Consider the following 20,465-nt stretch of genomic DNA (forward strand, 5'->3'; position numbering starts at 1 on the left):
GTGCGGTATACGGCATACTGTTCGCTCTAATGAACCGTTTGCTATTAGGGAGTGCAACATAAACGGTTAGCCAGATCAAGGTGTGTGTGATATAGGGCATACGGTTTACTCGTACGAACTGTTTTCGATTAGCGAACACAACAGAAACGGTTCAACTTAACAAGATGTGTGTGATACGTGGCAAACAGCCGACTCGGATGAACTGTTTGCGATGAGAATTTACAACACAGACGGTTAATACAGTTAGTTTGTGTGTGATTCTATGTGTACAAAAAACTTTGAAAAATGCAAACTAGTTGCTTGCGGTGGCTAGGAGTATCGCACATGATGCGTCTGCGAGTACTCGTGTGCGATGATTAGTAAGTTACATATGCATTTCCTTACGTTAACACTTGTGTGATAAATAACACGTGGCTCCGGATACAGTATTCGGGTTGTGTGTGTGCTCCACTTAGTCTTCCCGCGCTCCAGCGAATGCTTCCCGTGCTCCACATGGGTGAATTGTAAAATCCACGCCTATTCCCTCATCGGTTTCCCGCCACCAGCTAACGGCTTACTGCATATAACCCAGGCGGCAATGCACCGCCGCGACACTCTATGAAGATCTAGTCCTCGCCCATCTACTATTAGTTATTCCAAGCATGCCAGGCAACGACCAAAGCTTCGACGTCAACGCCTACCTGCATTACATCTTCGGCGAGGAGAACAAGCCAGAGCAGGTCGGGGAGCAAGAGCTTTATCGGCCGGTGCAGGCACCATGGCCCATTGGCAGCGACGTCAGTATCACAGTCCTTGGGAGCACAATCGACATATTGCAGAGGAGGTGTGATGAGCAGTTTGCCATCCACCATGCAAAAGATCCACAGCTGCTCGGCGGCATGATCGACGACCCACATGAAGAACCTCCGTCACCTGTGCTCATCAAGAGCCTGATGCCCCGCAAGGAATGGGCAGAGGACCTCTGCGATTCAGTCAAGACAAAGGCAGCTTGCAACTTCATCATTGCCCACGGCGGCCGTGTCAAACTTGATCCTGATGATGTGGTGGCCAGGCTCGAGCGCATCCTTGGCGGAGGTGACGTCCCCGACGAAGTAGAACATCGCCAACATGATATCTTGAGGATGCAGGTGATCGACAGAATTTGCTACCAGCCAGAGACATGGAAATGGAGCGGTCTCGCGGAGTTGTCATGCGCGCGATTGCACAATGTCAACCTCTTCTGGAAGAGGCCCAGTAGCCCCAAGAGCATCCCATCAGTGCCAGCAAATCCGTAGGCGAAGGCGGGTCGGGACACTTGAAGTGAACGGCCGCAAGGGTGTTATGTTGATCATGGAGTCCGAGAAGACCAATGTCGGAAGGCCGCCAGCTCAGCCTTTTAGCTGATATTTTATTATAATTGTATGCATATGTAGGTCGTGAGTGTTCTGGGCCTGGCCGCATTTGTCATTTTAAATTATCCTGCATATGTAAGACAATTATTAAGAATTACTAGCAAGATGTCCGTGCATTGCACGGAACATCAAGATGCATTTTTTTTACAAAACACCTGTTGTGATTGACCCATGCAAGAGTAATCCCATGTGTAAAAACTAATGTTATCTCGAGAATTATATCGGAAAAATGGTATCTCAAGAATTTCATCAAAAAATGATATCTCGAGAAAGATGAGAGATAAGGTGAGGAGGAGTGGAGTGTGGTGGTGACTGGTGGTCGGACTGGGCGGAGGCATGGGGATGGACGGCAGCGGCCACCATGCCAGATTGTTCCAGAGACTTCCTTTTTTAATTGCTCAACAATGAGGTTGTGGGAGATAACGATGAACGAGGCAAGGCCTTATCTATAAATGTGGAGAGTGGTGCGGGTATCTTTTGTAAAATTGTCATAGTTTGCTTTCTATCCGTCAGATATAGATCGGACGGTCTATATTACAAGATGGCAGGCATACCATCATCACCAACTCGTTTTTTTGTAAGAATAGAGAGTAACCATTGCCATTGTAACTTTTCCTCAATGGCGAGCAAAGCGCGCGCAGGGACCCAGAGCGGAGCGCGCCGCGGCCGCCTCAACAGCGAGCAACCACGTGGTCAACCTTCTGCCATCAATAAATTTTGACCTTGTTTCTCGTCACATTGCCGATTACAATGCAATAAGTAATTGCAAATCTGTTCACACCTATCAAACTAATATGTGTTCACACGTAGCACCGGGCTATAAAAACTACCCACTCGAAAATTACTTCACGGTTCCTCTCCTCATCACCCACAAAACTGTTTTTTCTGTCAAGTCATTCTGCCATGACTGATAGGAGGAGTTTAGGGTGGACATATAACCAGGCAGCAAAGACCAGGACCACGAAAGCACTAGAGAGGTCCCGCCGTGAAGCCACAACAGAGATGTCCCGGCGTGCCGCGAAGCCCTCGAACGAGCTCTCACAGGCACGTGAGGGCTCTCACAAGCACATTTGTGGCGTCGGCCATCGCGACGAGCCGGCGTTCCTAAAGTCCTTCGCCGGCGATGACGACGGCGACATTCTCGCTGGCGTCACTACGCAGCAGGAGCTGGTCGACAGCTTGATGAAGCTTCTCAAGATCAGTGATGCCTCGGTTGACAAGGCGACTGGCCTCGTCGAGAAACTCATGGATGACAATGTCAAGCTCCTCAACTTGGTCACCGAGAAGGGGGAGGAGGCCGCCGGCTGGAAGATGCTGCATGAGCAGAGTAGTGCCTCGGAGATGACGTTGAAAGCGGTCGTCGAGGAACTGATGGGTGGCTTGAGGGAGCTCCGGATCGAGCGCGAGCAGGAGGTGGAGGAATCCGTGGCTGCTTTCAAGCAAAGTCATGAGGAATTGAAGAAGGAGCTGGCGGATTTCGTTGCCCGGTCATCCATCGACGAGTAGAGACAGTAGCGACCCAGATCGTTGTCTGCAATTTCATTCTTCTCTTGCCCCCTTGTCTTCAGGGCTTTGCCACATGTGGCATTTTAAATTATCCGGAATATGTAAGACAATTATTATCTACGCCATTGTAAATTTGTCATTGTATTATCTGTTGCCATTTTATTTGTGGTCGTATTATCCGTTGCCCTATGTGGCAATTTAAATTAGGGCGGAATACGAGTTGAAAACACGAACAAAGCAAATGCTGCCATGGGATCACAAGCAAACACACTCTGTCCCGATGCTTTAATTAACCCATTAATGGAGAAGTTGTGAGCGAGGCGGGCGGCGGCTGGTGCATGGAGGTCAAAGAGCTTGCTTGCCAGTGAGCATGGGTGGCCTTGGTGTTTACATGTGTCCCGTTGAGCCTGCGAGGTGGACAGGATACACGCATCCCGTCGAGCCTGCGTGGCGGACTGCTCGCACGCGTTCCGTCGAGCCTACACGGCGGACTTCTTGCGCTCGTCCCATCTAATCAAACAGCTGCACGCATGCCACCGAGTATGGTTAAATTTTGACACGGTTAATATAATACAACCTTTTATGATATTAATGTGTTAGCTTTTTGTTTCAAAAAAGACTTCGTTGGCTACTAATGTGTGTGCCTCTTCTCAAACTGGACGATTTTTTACCACGTCATATATGTGCCATGCATGAAACCATCCCAAGTTTCATGTTTTTGGGTGAATTTTTTGATTTACTGGGATTTAAAACCGAGATTCTCATTTTTTCAGGACGACGACAAGTTTGTAATTCATTCTCATTCCTTAAATGAGACCTAAACATGCACCCAATGACACATGTATGATTTTCCACCCATTTTGCTTCACTGTAGCATGTGGTTGTAGTTCAAATTTGAATTATGGACTACATTAAATGCATAGAAAACTTAGTAATTAGTAATATATATATATACAATGGTCAAACGAACCATGAATAGTTTCAAATTTCAGCTCGACACTCCTGTTATACTATGTTGCCTACAAAAAACAAAGCTCAAGGCGAGAAGAGGCGTCGATTATCGTTTCGCCCACAAGAGGGGCATGTTTCCCTACCGGAGCCACGAGGGTTGCGACATGCTCCGGTTTGTAAAAGGCTTGTAATATAGCTTCGCCCAAATTGGCCAATTATTTGTATCATGTAGTGACACCATGCAAGTTTCATGATTTCCTGGTGAGTTTTGGATTACAGACATTTAAAAACCGTGATTCGCAATGTTTGTGGCCAAGCCAGGATAGCGAGACGGTTGAATTCATTCCCATTCATTCCATGGGACCTAAACATGCACCCCAAGGAAACATGTACGTTTTTTCTAGCCATTTTGGTGCACTCGAGCATGTATTTGTAGTTCGGATTTGAATGATGGACATTAAATGCCTAGAAAACTCAATTAATGAATAAAAAAGGTTAAACGAACCCTGAATAATTTCAAGGTTCAGCGCGAATCTCCAGTTGTTCCGTGTCGCATGTAGAAGCAAATATAAGGCTAGAAGAGGGAGTGATTATCGTTTGGCCCAAAAGGGGACACGTTTCCCTATCGAAACCACGAGGGTTCTCGCGACAGGCTCCGTTTTGTAAGAGGTTTGTAATAAAGCTTGGCCCAAATTGGCAATGTTTTTACCACGGCATATGTGTGCCATGACGTGACACCATGCCACTTTTGATGACTTTCTAGTGAGTTTAGGATTTATGGGGACTTAAAAACCGAGATTCAAAATATTTGAGGACGAGCCAGGACTCCGGTACAGTTGTAATTCGTTCCCATTCCTCGCATGAGACCTAAACATGCACCCAAGGACACGTGTATATTTTTCTAGCCATTTTGGTGAAATGGAGCATGTATTTGTAGTTCAGATTTGAATTATGGACATTAAATGCCTAGGAAACTCAATTAGTGTATAAAAAGGCCAAACGAACCCTGAATAAGTTTATATTTCAGCACGGATATCATGTCGTTCCATGTTGCCCGTGGAAGAAAATTCAAGGCGAAAAGAGGCAGTGATTACGTTTTTCCCAAAGGGGAACCCGTTTCCCTATCAAAACCACAAGGCTTCTTTGAGAGAAGCCCCAGTTTTTGTAAGAGGTTTGTAATAAAGCTTGGCCCAAACTGGACAATAGTTTTACAACGACATATGCGTGCCATGAAGTGACACCATGCCACCTTTGATGTGTTTCTGGTGAGCTTAGTATTTATGGGGACTTAAAAACCGAGATTCGAAATGTTTGAGGACGAGCCATGACACCAGTACGGTTGTAATCCGTTCCGATTCCTGGCATGGGACCTATACATGCACCCAAGGACACATGTATAATTTTTCTAGCCATTTTGGTGAACTGGCGGATGTATTTGTAGTTCAGATTTGAATTATGGACATTAAATGCCTAGGAAAGTCAATTAGTGTATAAAAAGCCCAAACAAACCCTGAATAAGTTTAAATTTTAGCACATATATCATGTCGTTACATGTTTCCCATACAAGAAAATACAAGGTGAAAAGAGGTAGTGATTACGTTTTGCCCACAAGCGGGACACATTTCCCTATCGGAACCATGAGGCTTCTTTGAGAGAAACTCTAGTTTGTAAGAGGCTTGTAATAAAACTTGTGCCAGAATGGACGAAAAAATTTCATCGACATATAAGTGCAATGTCATGACACCATGGCAGGTTTCACGATTTTCAGCTTAGTTTTGGATTTACGGGGATTTAAAAACTGAGATTCTTCTCACAAAATGTTTTCAAATAGCACACGGTTCACTCACGAAAGCCGATATTCAATGAAAACTTCATGGAAACCATATTTCAAAGTTTCATAAAAATCTGAAAAAATGTGGGATGTTAAGATGGTGATATTTCATTGCGACACAAAATTTCAAGTTGAAAAACATTACGAGATGTGAGCTATGAAAAAGACAGATTCCGCCTTGAATAGTGACATTACTATTTGGCACTATTCAACATTGATTTTGTCTTTTTCATAGCTCACATCTCGTAATTTGTTTCAACTTGAAATTTTGTGTGGCAATAAAACATCATCCTCTTAACATCCCGTATTTTTTGAAAAAAAATCGAACTTCAAAACATCTTTTTCTCGTGGTTTTCACCGGTTTCCACCGAATGTTGGTTTTCGTATGATATCCCCCCCCACTGCACGCGCGATCTGAGTCCTGTGTTCTGACTAGCCAAAACCCAAACCCCACGGATCGTATGTGTGCACCGTTGGATGCTCCCAGATCGAACGACAACCCTGAGCCCTTTCGACAGCACATGCAGTACATGGGTAAGCTCTGTGTGCATGCATCGTGTAGCTCACGCTTCCTTTTCTACTAGGTTTCCATTCAAAACAGGCTACCGTTTCTCGTCACTCCTCTCATCGGTTTCCCGCCTCGTCTCCCAGATATGCATGATGTAGATGTTCATTTAATTCTTATAGTTCATCTCATCCAAAATCAATTAGTTTCATAAAAGACTATTTTAAGATTCATGGAATTGTGCATTGTAAAGGTAAAAACAAAAAGTGACATTTCATTTAGAAAAAAAGGTTTAGGCAATTAAGATATGGAAGATTCTAGAGAACAAAGGAGAAGTGCTTGTGTTTTGAGGTTTGTGCATTATGCTTAAGTTCAACCATGGAGTCTTCTAGATTATACATGTGGCAGAATCTTGTGGAATGTAGATGATATCCAACGGCCAGTAGTGCTCGGATTTTCCATCTCTCTACTATCGGACCGGCTTCATCCGACGAGAAACTTTCGTAGTTATTCGCACACTATAAAGGTGTGTAGATGTATCGATATATATAGATGTGTCCCATTCTAGACAAAATAAAGTTTGAAGCATGCGTGGGACGACCCCCCCCCCCACTGTCGCTGCCTCGAAGTTTGGAAACTGGCATCATAAGTATTGAACCAGGCTTGGAGTCGGGTACGGTGTTCGGTTTGTAATGTAGTTGGCGTGGCCCATCGAAGTTGTGCATTTGGGATTTAAACACATCATACACCATCGTACCCATACATATTTTCGGGCCGCATGCGGTGTATACGGGGTCTTCTGATTGACCACGTCTCCCTTGTGCGGTTTTTTGTGATGACACGGATATCTGTGGGCTCCCCGAGTGTATATATATCATCCCTTTGACCAATAATGAGGGGTATGTGTTGGCCATGACTGGATTCCTCCTAGTTCGTGTAAGGGCCGGTCACCGTCAAATGGCGGTCAACCAAAGCTTGACCTCATGCGTTGTCAGGATTCCCTCCTAGATGGTCGGATTGCTGGGTTTGACCTACATCAAACCCTGCGTACGTATCTTGTCCTTAACTACCTTGCCTTCATGGTTGTTGTCTGTATCGAGAGGTAGGCACGACATCTAAGTTTTATATTATTCTATATTGAAAACACGCATCACCCCTTGGCAACGTACATCATTTTGGGCCGCATGCAAGAGGTGCTAGTTTTGTGGTCCCTCTCGTGCTATTTTTATGATGGTTCAATCTATTGGCCCAAGCGGTTTATCAACAACAACAACAACTGTCATTTGACCAAACGAAAGATTCATTGGTGCGTCTTATGGTAGGTCATTTGAACATGCATGTATGACCAAAGTAACGATCATTACATGCATCCGCCTCGGTGACACAAAGTGGGAGGTGGTGGGCCAAGCATCCTATCTAGGTACGACATTATGTCATTATATATATCCTATCTAGGTGGTTTTTAGGGTGCTTTTGAGTTTGCATGGCAGGTGCCACCAAAGTTATGCATTGTGTGTTTAAAGTTTTAAGCATCCCCAATATTTGTACATATATTTGGCCACTTCTAGGTGGTTCTTGACTCCTGGCCCCTCTCATCGATCTTCAGTGACGCGCCCAACCATGGGCCCGCGGGGTCAAAGTTGTGCATTGCAATTTTGAACATCACAGACCACTCTTTTCACTCATATATATTTGGGCCACATGCTGGTGTGGCTGTCTTTTGACCCTCTCTAATGTTATTTTTTGCTGCAAAGACTCTGATGACCCTCAACGGACACGGGGTATAATATCTTAACCGTGTGCGATACAAGTGCGATGTGAATCACCACGATCGCCTAAGCGTGAGCAAATTAAGGTGGAGGTACTGGCTCAACCGTGTGCGATGCAAGTGCGCTTAAAGCACCACGATCGCATAAGCGCAAGCAAATTACGGTGGAGGTACTAGCTTAACCATGCGATGCAAATGCGCTGAAATCACCACGACCACGCAAGAGCGAGCAAAGGGTGGAGGTACTGGCTCAACCGTGTGCGATGCAAGTGCGCTGAAATCACCACGACCGCGCAAGCGCGAGCAAATAGTGGAGGTACTGGCTTAACCGTTTGCGATGCAAGTGGGTTGTAAAACCACCACCTATGCAAGCTAAAGGCGGTAAGATTATTTGGAAATTAGGACGGACCGTGTGTGACCAGCTAGCTAGAAATATAAAAACAAACTACCCGCCTTGAGCGTTGCAAAAATCAGCGGATCCGCGCCGCTTTTCCTTATTATCATACACACATATTGTTATTGGACCGTGCGCGATCTTGGGCACTCCGGCCCCGCATCAATTCGTTTACCCAAATTTTGGTAGCCATCGTACTTCAACCGTCGCCCACACTCCTCCACCACCGACCTTATAGTAAAATTGCAGTAGCCGAGGCATTTGAACCGTCGCCCTCCCTCGTCCACCACCATCTCCACCCACCATTACTAAACTTTTCAATAGCCGCGGCGTATCCTCAAACACCACCCCCCCTCCACAGTCACCCACCCGCACCCCTCCCCCCTCAAACCCTAGCTCATGGCCGACGCCGGCGCCGCCGCCAACCCCTGCGGTCTGCTCGTTCCTCCTAGCTTAGATAATAAAGTTCAGGTTACCCAACGATTCCCATACCGCACCCCACTCCCCTGATTTTTTAGATGAGGCACGCGGTGTCCCTCCCCACCAGATCAACATTCCCAGCTCCAGAATGTCGCAGCCTAAGCTCGACCGCATATCCCAGGGAGCCCGACGAGCGTTCGGCCAAGAGGAGGTTTATCACGGCCTCTCCGGCGGACGTTGGCGAGGTGGCCGCCGTTCACCCCGACCTGTCGATCCCGGAGCAACACGTCATCATGGAAGCTACCAAAGACATTGACTACGTTGCCATATCGAGGGCTTCATCTCAGCGGGCTAGTGTATTACTATATCTCGGGAAAGCTGGCTACGACATCAAGCTCGTCCACACCGACAGCTTCACATGGGCCATGCCACAGGTTAAGTGGTCCATCCGCAACCTCTCTGGTTCAACCACTATCGATCTCTTCGATGGCCCTGCCGCTGAACTTCTCCGCCAAGCGTTCAAGGATTTGCGAGCTTTATACGCCATCAAGCCCATTTTGTCACTTCTAAAGGACACGTTCCACGGCGGCGGCTTGGGATCCTCAATTGCCAAGTCAGATCTCATCGACCACGACCTCGAGGAGGGCACCCACGAAGGTTCTTCCAAGGTGAAACAGCCCATCTGTGATATCAGAGAGCGCACCATCGGTCTGTGCTATTCCAACTGGAAGGATCCCGTCCATGAAATGTGTGGCAACATTCTATCAGCAAATCTTACCTTTTCTAGCTTGCCAACCCATACCCTTTGTTGTAGTAGCATTTGTCGTGCGGTGCTTTAACTGCACCATGTTTAATTATTTCTGTTATGCAAAAATGTATTATTCAATAGGTCTATGTGATGTTTAAGTATGAATTATCCACTTTAGTTTCACGAATAGCTATATTTGGTTGTTTATAGTGAGTAGATGCCTTGTTTATCTATATTTGGTTGTTAGGTTGGTTGGAGTGAGGATTTTTCCAGTTATCAAGCAGATGCCTTGTTTATTTGTATTTGGTACTTAGTTTGGTTGTAGTGGGTATTTGTCCAGTTATCAAGCAGATGCCTTGTTTATCTATATTTGGTTGTTAGGTTGCTTTTTTTAGCATTTGTCCAGTTATCAAGCAGATGCCTTGTTTATCTGTATTTGGTTGTTAGGTTTCTTTTTTTTAGCATTTGTCCAGTTATCAAGAAGATGCCTTGTTTATCTGTATTTGGTTGTTAGGTTGCTTTTTTTAGCATTTGTCCAGTTATCAACCAGATGCCTTGTTTATCTTTATCTGCTTGATAGGTTGGTTGCAGTGAGCATTTGTCCAGTTTTCAAGCATATGCCATGTTTATCTGTATTTGCTTGTTAGGTTGGTTGCAGTGAGACTCTGTCCAGTTTTCAATGGCTATATTTGGTTGTTATACTGGTCATTTATGCCTTGTTTATTTCAGTCATTCACAATGTGGTGTTCATTATGTGCAAGTCGGAACTGTGCCGCTCGACTACATCAATACCAGTTTGAATGGCTATATTTGGTTCCAGTTATTCCTGGTGTAGTTAACACATGCCCTTTATTTCAGTTTTACACATTTATCCAGTGTGATGTTTAAGCATTACCTACGTTCTATTCATTTTCAAAAATACCAGTTCGAATTGCAATAGTTGATGCCTGTTATGCCTGCTGTCGGTAACATTGCCTTCCCTTTTATATCTACGTTAACAGCATGATGAAACCAATACATTCAAGCTATCATTTGGAGATGATGTTGTTTACCTTTGCTATATTTGTTTGATGTTAAGATTGTTGTACTTATCATGCCTTTCCACTACTTATGCAGGACAACAACGGGAGTGGCCACCATTTTTCGCTGAGGTTAGCTTTGTTGGGGAACGTAGTAATTTAAAAAAAATTCCTATGCACACGCAAGATCATGGTGATGCATAGCAACGAGAGGGGAGAGTGTCGTCCATGTACCCTCGTGGACCGTTAAGCGGAAGCTTTATGACAACGCGGTTGATGTAGTCGTACGTCTTCATGATCGACCGATCCTCAGTACCAAACGTACGGCACCTCCGCGTTCAGCACATGTTAAGCTCGGTGACGTCCCGTGAACTCACGATCCAGTAGAGATCGGGGAAGAGTTTCGTCAGCACGACGGCGTGGTGACAATGTTGATGAAGCTACCGTTGCAGGGCTTCGCCTAAGCACCGCTACAGTATGATTGAGGTGGATTATGGTGGAGGGGGCCACCGCACACGGCTGGGAGAGATCAATGATCAACTTGTGTGTCTAGAGGTGGCCCCTTCCCCCGTATATAAAGGAGCAAGGGGGGAGGCCAGCCGGCCCTAGAGGGCGCGCCAGGAGGAGGAATCCTCCTCCTAGTAGGAGTACGATTCCCCTCTTTCCTACTCCTACTAGGAGGGGGGAAAGGAAGGGGGAGAAGGAGAAGGAAAGGGGGGCGCCGCCCCCCTCTCCTAGTCCAATTCGGACCAGAGGGGGAGGGGGCATGCGGCCTACCCTGTCCGGCCCCTCTCTCTCTCCACTAGGGCCAATAAGGCCCATTAACCTCCGGGGGTTCCGGTAACCCCTCCCGCACTCTGGTAAAATCCCGATTTCACCTGGAACTCTGCCAATGTCCAAATGTAGGCTTCCAATATATTAGTCTTTATGTCTCAACCATTTCGAGACTCCTCGTCATGTCCGTGATCATATCCGGGACTTCGAACTAACTTCGGTACATCAAAACCTATAAACTGGTAATAACGATCGTCACAGAACTTTAAGCATGCAGATCCTACGGGTTCGAGAACTATGTAGACATGACCGAGACTTGTCTCCGGTCAATAACCAATAGCGGAACCTGGATGCTCATATTGGTTCCTACATATTCTACGAAGATCTTTATCGGTCAAACCGCATAACAATATACGTTGTTCCCTTTGTCATCGGTATGTTACTTGCCCGAGATTCGATCGTTGGTATCCCAATACCTAGCTCAATCTCATTACCGGCAAGTCTCTTTACTCGTTCCGTAATACAACATCCCGCAACTAACTCATAAGTCACATTGCTTGCAAGGCTTATAGTGATGTGCATTACCGAGAGCGCCTAGAGATACCTCTCCGACAATCGGAGTGACAAATCCTATTCTTGATCAATACCAACTCCACGAACACCATCGGAGATACCTGTAGAGCACCTTTATAATCACCCAGTTACGTTGTGATGTTTGGTAGCACACAAAGTGATCCTCTGGTATTCTCGAGTTGCATAATCTCATAGTCAGAGGGACATATATCTAAGTCATGAAGAAAGCAATAGTAGTAAACTTAAATGATCAAGTGCTAAGCTAACGAAATGGGTCAAGTCAATCACATCATTCTCCTAATGATGTGATCCCGTTGATCAAATAACAACTCATGTCTATGGCTAGGAAACTTAACCATCTTTGATCAATGAGCTAGTCAAGTAGAGGCATACTAGTGACACTATGTTTGTCTATGTATTCACACCTGTATTATGTTTCCGGCTAATACAATTCTAGCATGAATAATAATCATTTATCATGAAATAAGGAAATAAATAATAACTTTATTATTGCCTCTAGGGCATATTTCCTTGAAGCTTCATCCCTCGGCTTGTACACCCCCCGTCGTTCCATAATGTAGTGCATATAGATCCAGGCCTGAACACTAGTTAGCTTATAACATTGACTTGTTTCTTGTAGGTACATATGCCCTTGGCAAGGATCCATGCATCGACCCTTTTTGCGTATGGGCCAATGAGATATTGATGAACAAGCATCAAGTGAGGAAACAGATAAGGATTATTAGCAAAAAGATACGAATTGTGGCAAGCAAATTATTTGTTTATGCTATATCCAACACAACAGTGAGCTGTAGGATGGTAACTACAAACTCTGCAGCCTTCTCTTTTTACTACCCATAATGAGTTGTTAGACAACAATGTCTGAATCTTTTTCATTCCTAGTGGTTCTCGAAGCAGCTCACTCAAGATTACCTTGCAAAGTACATGATTGGTGGACACGCAATGAAGGTTAAAGTATTTCATCCAGACTACAATGAGCATCGAGAAGTCCTAATGAAGACAGTGAAGGATGGATGTGCAACCATCACAAGGGGTTGGCCTAGAGTCATCTGCGCCTTACTCATGGAGGAGGGCACAATATGGGCATTCCGCTTCACCTTCTCCAGCAACCAGAATGAGTTTCACCTCTGTCTTTACACTCTTTAACTGTGATTCATCATTCTTTACTTGGTGCTTCTGTAGTTCTTCAGTATATGTACATGTGCATCGAATTATGGATTCGTGGTTGAACCTATATTTGTAATAAACATGGTTGGATATGAAATAAGTGATTGCCTACTTTCAAATTCAAAACATGTGATTTTCAAATTAGGGATAAATTGGATTAATTAGGGATTACACAACACACGGTTTGCAAAAGTGAAACGTCTGTGATATACGTGGAGATCAGAAATGTTTCTAGGATCCACTATGTGTGCGATAAATCTCCACTGCACACACGGCTTTCTCTTCAAAATTGTTTGTGCTAGGCCACCTTGCGCAAACGTTTACCACATAAAAAGTTTGTGTGATGGACAACCTTTGCCACACAGTTTCTTCTACGCACCGTGTGTGATACATTCAATAACACAAACGATTTAACAGGAAAAATTGTGTGTGATGTACCTGTGAATAGAAACGTTTTCCTTGGAGCGACTGTGTGGGATGTACATACGAACAGAAACGTTTAGCGGGGACTGACTGTGTGGGATGTACTTGCGACCGGAAACAATTCCGCCATATAATTGTATTTTTTTAGCTCTACTATATGTATTTCCGTATTTGAGCCCTCGCCAGTCGCACAGGTTCTCATTTTGTCGAGCCTGCGTGCCAGGAGGGCATATCCCCGACGGTTTATGGGTCGTGTGGGAAGGACCCCCCTATCGCCCACACTCACTTGGCGACGGTTCCAGATGCCGTCGCGGAAAGGGGTTAAAAACCGTTTGTTTAGGACCGACGCGCACAAGTGCAAGGTCACCACAGCAGCAAAAAGATGGAATAAATAAAGCACTAAAACAAAAAATAATTGGACCATTGGAGGAGTCACATACCAAAGAACAATCCTCCAAAGCAGTTTGGTGAATGGAGCTTTGAGCAAGGAGATCGAAAATGGAAGCAAAATGAGCAAGAACACGAGTTTGAGCTCTGGAGTGATTTTTTCTGAAGGAAGAAGGAGCGGATGGGTGCTGGAATAAGTGGAGGGGGCCACGTGGGGCCCACAAGGACATGGGCGTGCCCTCCACCCTTCTAGCCAGCTGGTGAGGGCCCCCTGATGTGTGTTTAGTACCAGAAATTCTCAAATATTCTATAAAAAATCATACTCAATTTTCAGGGCATTTGGAGAACTTTTATTTTTTAGACATTTTTTATTGCATGGATAATTCAGAAAACAAACAAAAAAAAATACTATTTTTGCTTTATTCATTCTTAATAACAGAAAGTAAAAGATGGGTACATAGAGTTGTGCCTTCTAAATTCATCCATCTCATGCTCATCAAAAGGAATCCATTAACAAGGTTGATCAAGTCTTATTAACAAACTTCTTCCGAGTGACATGAAACTGGAGAATTTTCGACTAACACTAGGTTACCTTAACAGGGATATGCACGTCCCCAATAATAAGAATATCATATTTCTTTTTGACAGTAAGAAGAGGGAATTCAAAACCTCCAATAGTGATTAGTTAAAAAAATTCCAATAGAATTGATACTATTAACTTGAGGTGTATTTCTTTGGAAAGTGTACCGTATGCTCATTATCAGTAACATGAAAAGTGACATTGCCTTTGTTGCAATCAATAAAAGCCCATGCAGTATTCAAAAATGGTCTACCAAGGATGATCGACATACTGTCGTCCTCAGGAATACCAAGAATAACAAAGTCCATTAATATAGTAACGTTTGCAACCACAACAGGCACATCCTCACAAATACCGATGGGTATAGCAGTTGATTTATCAGCCATTTGCAAAGAAATTTCAGTAGGTGCCAACTTCTTAAATTCAAGTCTACGATATAAAGAGAAAGGCATAACACTAACACTGGCTCCAAAATCACATAAAGTAGTTCTAACATAGTTTCTTTTAATGGAGCATGGTATAGTTGGTACTCCTGGATCTCCAAGTTTCTTTGGTATTCCATCCTTAAAAGTATAATTAGCAAGCATGGTGGAAATTTCAGCTTCCGGTATATTTCTTTTATTAGTAACAATATCTTTCATATACTTAGCATAAGAAAGAATTTTAAGCATATCAGTCAAACGCATACGCAAAAAGATAGGTCTAAGCATTTCAGCAAAGCGCTCAAAATCTTCATCATCCTTTTTCTTGGATGGCTTAGGAGGAAAGGGCATGGGTTTCTGTACCCATGGTTCTCTTTCTTTACCACATTTCCTAGCAACTAAGCCTCTCTTATCATAACATTGATTCTTTGATTGTGGGTTGTCAAGATCAACAGCAGGTTCAATCTCTACATCAGTATCATTACTAGGTTGACATCATCATTAACATTATCACTATGTTCATGTTCACCACCAAATTGTGTCTCGACATCAGAAATAGAAATACTATTGGGATTCTCGGGTGTGTGATATGCCTCCAATGTATCAATAATTTTTGATTGCTCCATGCTATATTATCTACTATTTTGGACTATATTGGGCTTTATTTTCCACTTTTATATTATTTTTGGGACTAACCTATTAACCGGAGGCCCAGCCCAGAATTGCTGTTTTTGCCTATTTCGGTGTTTCGAAGAAACGGAATATCAAACGGAGTCCAAACGGAATAAAATCTTCAGGAACGTGATTTTCTCACCGAACGTGATCTAGGAGACTTGGACCCTGCTCCAAGGAACAAAAGAGGCGGTCACGAGGGTGGGGGGCGCGCCCCCCTGCCTCATGGGCCCCTCGTTGCTCCTCCGGCGTACTTCTTCCTCCTATATATACACACGTACCCCCAAACGATCAGAACAGGAGCCAAAAACCTAATTCCATCGCCGCAACTTTCTGTATCCACGAGATCCCATCTTGGGGCCTGTTCCGGAGCTCCTCCGAAAGGGGGCCATCATCACAGAGGGCTTCTACATCATCATAGCCTCTCCGATGAAGTGTGAGTAGTTTACCTCAGACCTTCGGGTCCATAGTTAGTAGCTAGATGGCTTCTTCTCTCTCTTTGAATCTCAATACAAAGTTCTCCCCCTCTCTTGTGGAGATCTATTCGATGTAATCTTCTTTTTGCGGTGTGTTTGCTGAGACCGATGAATTGTGGGTTTATGATCAAGTCTATCTATGAATAATATTTGAATCTTCACTGAATTCTTTTATGTATGATTGGTTATCCTTGCAAGTCTCTTCGAATTATCTGTTTGGTTTGGCCAACTAGATTAGTAGTCCTTGCCATGGGAGAAGTGCTTAGCTTTGGGTTCGATCTTGCGGTGTCCTTACCCAGTGACAGAAGGGGCAGCAAGGCACGTATTGTATCGTTGCCATCGAGGATAACAAGATGGGGTTTATTTCATATTGCATGAATTTATCTCTCTACATCATGTCATCTTGCTTAAGGCGTTACTCTGTTTTTAACTTAATACTCTAGATGCATGCTGGATAGCGGTCGATGAGTGGAGTAATAGTAGTAGACGCAGAATCGTTTCGATCTACTAGTCACGGACGTGATGCCTATATACATGATCATGCGTAGATATTCTCATAACTATGCTCAATTCTGTCAATTGTTCAACAGTAATTTGTTCACCCACTGTAGAATACTTATGCTCTTGAGAGAAGCCACTAGTGAAACCTATGGCCCCCGGGTCTATTCTCATCATATCAATCTCCATCACTTTAATATTGCTTTGCTTTTTACTTTGCCTTTACGTTTTACTTTGCATCTTTATACCAAAAATACCAAAAATATTATATCTATCAGATCTCACTCTCGTAACTGACCATGAAGGGCTTGACAACCCCTAATCGCGTTGGTTGCGCGTAGCTATCGCTTTGTGCAGGTACGAGGGACTTGGGCGTGGGCTCCTACTGGATTGATACAATGGTTCTCAAAAACTAAGGGAAATACTTACGCTACTCTGCTGCATCATCCCTTCCTCTTCGGAGAAAACCAACGCAAGCTCAAGACATAGCAAGAAGGATTTCTGGCGCCGTTGCCAGGGAGTCTACGCAAAAATTCAACATACCAAGTACCCATCACAATCCCTATCTCTCGCATTACATTATTTTCCATTTTCCTCTCCCCCCAATTCACCCTTGTCGTTTTATTCGCCCTCTCTCTCTCTCTCTATCCTCCCTCTCTTTTCCGCTTGCCTCTTGTTTGCTTGTGTGCTAGTTTGTTTGCTTGTCGTCATGACTAGTCTCATATCTTATCCGTTGTCCCCCCGAGAGTGAAGTTCTAAATTTTAAACAAAGGGAGGGAGAAAATCTAAAAGATGCTTGGTATAGAATTTGCAATGCTCAAAATAGATCTACCAGAAAGCAATCTAACTTAGTTCTTCTCCACAATTTTTATGTAGGTGTTAATCCTTGGTATAGATATATCCTCGATACCATTACCGGAGGGAACTTCTTGGGTAGCCATACTTTTGATTCTTATAATGCTATGCTAAATTTATTTGGCTCACCACCTCTTTTGGTTAATGGAACCATGTTAACTTTGGAGCATGTTATGCAAAGACTTGAAATTATCGAAAATAAAGTTGCTACTGTTGAATCAATTGAAAATCTAGATAAAAAGATCCACAATCAAATTACTCAATATGGATCTAAGGTAGGAATGACTTTGAAAAATATTAAGGAAAAAGAACCCATAGTTACTGAGAGAATGAACTTAGATTCTACTAGAATTGATAAACTTGAGGGTATCATTACAAACTTGGGAAAAACTTTATCTTCCATAAAGAATACTCCAAGTCCTCCTACTAAAATTGCCAAGCTTATGTATGTTCCTAGAAATAAGTGTGAATCATCTAGTAAGGAAACTGCAGATCTTAAGTCTATAAGTATTCATCCCAATCTTTTTGCTATCATTAAGGAACCATTTATTACAAATGAATTTTTCGATCTTGTGCCTAAAAGTTTGATAATTAATAAAAAGAAAGAAATTCCTAAAGATTGTAGATGCCTAATTGAAGATTTTCCTACCAAAGATGGCAATACCTAGATCTATCCTCGCTTTTATGCCTAGCTAGGGGCGTTAAACGATAGCGCTTGTTGGGAGGCAACCCAATTTTATTTTTATTCCTTGCCTTTTGATCCTGTTTAGTAATAAATAAATTATTTAGCCTCTGTTTTGGTTGTGTTTTTTGTGTTTAATTAGTGTTTGTGCCAAGTAGAACCGTTGGGAAGACTTGGGGAAAGTCCTGTTGAACTTGCTGTAAAAAACAGAAACTTTAGCGCTCACGAGAACTGCTGTAATTTTTATTTGGAGAGTGGTATTTAGTTAATTCTTTTTGAATATGATTAATAGATAAATTCCTCACGTCCAGCAATTTATTTTAGAATTTTTGGGGTTCCAGATCTTGCGCTAGCTACAGATTACTACAGACTATTCTGTTTTTGACAGATTCTGTTTTTCGTGTGTTGTTTGCTTATTTTGATGAATCTATGGCTAGTAAAACAGTTTATAATCCATAGAGAAGTTGGAATATAGTAGTTTTAACACAAATATAAATAAATAATGAGTTCATTACAGTACCTTGAAGTGGTCTTTTGTTTTCTTTCGCTAACGAAGCTCGCGAGTTTTCTATTTTGATATTTGTGTTGCGAAGTTTTCAAGTTTTGGGTGAATTCTTTTGATGGATCATGGAACAAGGAGTGGCAAGAGCCTAAGCTTGGGGATTCCCATGGCACCACCTAGATAATCCAAGGACACCAAGAAGTCAAAGCTTGGGGATGCCCCGGCAGGCATCCCCTCTTTCGTCCACTTCCATCGGTAATTTACTTGGAGCTATATTTTTATTCACCAACATGATATGTGTTTTGCTTGGAGCGTCTTGTATTATTTGTGTCTTTGTGTCTTAGTATGCCACAATCATCCTTGTTGTACACACCTTTTGAGAGAGCCATACATGAATTAAAATTTGATAGAATACTCTATGTGCTTCACTTATATCTTTTGAGCTAGATAATTTTGCTCTATGTGCTTCACTCATATATTTTGAGCGTTATAATTTTGCTCTATGTGCTTCACTTAGATCTTTTAGAGCACGGTGGTGGATTTTTTTAAAGAAACTATTGATCTCTCATGCTTCACTTAAATTATTTTGAGTGTCTCTTAATAGCATGGTAATTTGCTTAATAATAATATGCTTGGTATTCAAGATCTGTAAAACTTTCTTTTGAGTGTGTTGAATACTAAGAAAAGATTGAAGCATGATAATTGTTTTGAGATATGGAGGTGATAATATTAAAGTCATGCTAGTTGAGTAGTTGTGAATTTAAAGAATACTTGTGTTAAGGTTTGTGATTCCCGTAGCATGCACGTATGGTGAACCGTTATGTGATGAAGTCGGAGCATGATTTGTTTATTGGTTGTCTTCCTTGTGAGTGGTGGTCGTGGACGAGCGATGGTCTTTTCCTACCAATCTATCCCCCTAGGAGAATGCGTGTAATACTTTGCTTTGATAACTTCTAGATTTTTGCAATAAGTATATGAGTTCTTTATGACTAATGTTGAGTCCATGGATTATACGCACTCTCACCCTTCCACCTTTGCTAGCCTCTCTAATACCGCGCACCTTTCGCCGGTATCATACACCTACCATATACCTTCCTCAAAACAGCCACCATACCTACCTATTATGGCATTTCCATAGCCATTCCGAGATATATTGACATGCAACTTTCCACCATCTAGTTCATCATGACACACTCCATCATCGTCATATTGCATATCCCGGTACACCGCCGGATGCATTCACATAGAGTCATATTTTGTTCTAAGTATCAAGTTGTAATTGTTGAGTTATAAGAAAAATAAAAGTGTGATGATCATCATTATCAGAGCATCATCCGAGTGAGGAAAGAATGATGGAGACTATGATTCCCCCACAAGTCGGGATGAGACTCCGGACGAAAAATAAAATAAATAAATAAAAAGAGGCCAAAGAAGCCCAAATAAAAAGAGGCCATAAAAAAGAGAAAAGTCCCAAATAAAAAATGACAGAAAAAGAGAGAAGGGAAAATGTTACTATCCTTTTACCACACTTGTGCTTCAAAGTAGCACCATGATCTTCATAGTAGAGAGTCTCTCATGTTATCACTTTCATATAATAGTGGGAATTTTACATTATAGAACTTGGCTTGTATATTCCAATGATGGGCTTGCTCAAAAAATTGCCCTAGGTCTTCGTGATTAAGCAAGTTGGATGCACACCCACTTAGTTTCTTTTTGAGCTTTCATATACTTATAGCTCTAGTGCATCCGTTGCATGGCAATCCCTACTCACTCACATTGATATCTATTGATGGGCATCTCCATAGCCCGTTGATATGCCTAGTTGATGTGAGACCATCTTCTCCTTTTTGTCTTCTCCACAACCACTATTCTATTCCACCTATAGTGCTATATCCATGGC

Source organism: Triticum urartu, chromosome 6A (genome assembly GCF_056163025.1).
Source record: "Triticum urartu cultivar PI428250 chromosome 6A, HENAU_Tu73, whole genome shotgun sequence".
Taxonomy (NCBI): Eukaryota; Viridiplantae; Streptophyta; class Magnoliopsida; order Poales; family Poaceae; genus Triticum; species Triticum urartu.